This window comes from Cyprinodon tularosa, unplaced genomic scaffold (genome assembly GCF_016077235.1).
Source record: "Cyprinodon tularosa strain WSP-4 unplaced genomic scaffold, ASM1607723v1 ctg166, whole genome shotgun sequence".
Lineage (NCBI taxonomy): Eukaryota > Metazoa > Chordata > Actinopteri > Cyprinodontiformes > Cyprinodontidae > Cyprinodon > Cyprinodon tularosa.
In genome coordinates, this window is record NW_024038493.1 from 56,914 (window position 1) to 58,084 (window position 1,171).

The following is a 1,171-nucleotide window of genomic DNA, read 5'->3' on the forward strand; positions in this document are numbered from 1 at the left end:
GTTTTCAGGGTTATCCTAATCTTTTGATGTGGGGACTTTGTAATGTTCAATGTTAAAAAAACTATTTCTCTTTTAATGCTGTCCTGATGCAAATGTTAGGTCTGGCATAAATTAAGCTTAAGTTTAAATATTGTATCCATTCACCAGTGTTAATGTTCCTGAAGAGAGTTGGGGTGTCATTGGTCATTAAAATGTTGTCCATTGTTGTCAATTGAGTTGTCATAATAGTTTTCTCCAGTGCTCTGCTCCCTCTATGCATGTGGTCTGCAGATTCACTTTAATGATTTTTTCATCATATTATATCAAGATTGTAACATTTTTACCAAAGGTATTTGGTAAGCTTATCAAAGGATGGGAGAGTATATTCATTACCGAAACTACACCCACAATTTTGAGGTAGCTCCAGTGTGAGTCAAATGAGTCAAATGAATATGATGGTGAATGTCTACAGACTTAGTTTTCAGGATATGCACTATTGTGACTCTTCAAATCGTAGAAAACTTTTGCCTTTTATAAAGGCTTCTGTGGAGGGGAACAACAAGAGTTATCATAATTTTTGATACCACACTGAGATGTGGGATGTTTTTGATATATTTTATATTAAAAAGACAGTAAGTAGTAATGGAGAGATGGGGCCTCATGAGGTATTGAACAATGTGGGCTAATTGCTTCAACAAACCGCACATTTCTTGAAGTTTCTTCTGAACAAGTCCACCTACTGGTGGAGAGACAACTATAGTTAGCATAGAAAATCCCTTTATCGTCTCACAATGAGGAACTTCTGGTGCTTACAGCAGAAGAAAAATGTGGACCTTAGAAAAGTATATAATAACAACATAAAAGTGAATAGTTAAAAAAATTAATGAATAAGAAAATAAAATTGCTCTACTGTAAAGTGTTTTAACAATAAAAATATTGTGCACCCAGAGAATAAATAATCAATATACAGCTATGTACATTTTTACAGTAATGGATATTTGAAAATAGCACGGTCATTTGGGCTGCAGTAAAAGATAAATTCTCCTTTTAATATTAGACATTACAAAGACTGTATCTCTTGGTTAATTAGCAATATAATATATATAAATATAATATATAACCTGTGATTTTATTGCAACTGCTTTTCTTGTTTGTTTTTTTTTTGTTTCTTTAAAACTGATCATGCTTGGTA

At 32.4% G+C, this 1,171-nt stretch overlaps 1 pseudogene; it reads left to right on the forward strand.

Annotated features, from left to right (window-relative positions):
- The first annotated feature begins 471 nt into the window (after window positions 1-471).
- Window positions 472-579, forward strand: LOC119780817 (annotated as a pseudogene).
- Window positions 580-1,171: the final 592 nt, after the last annotated feature.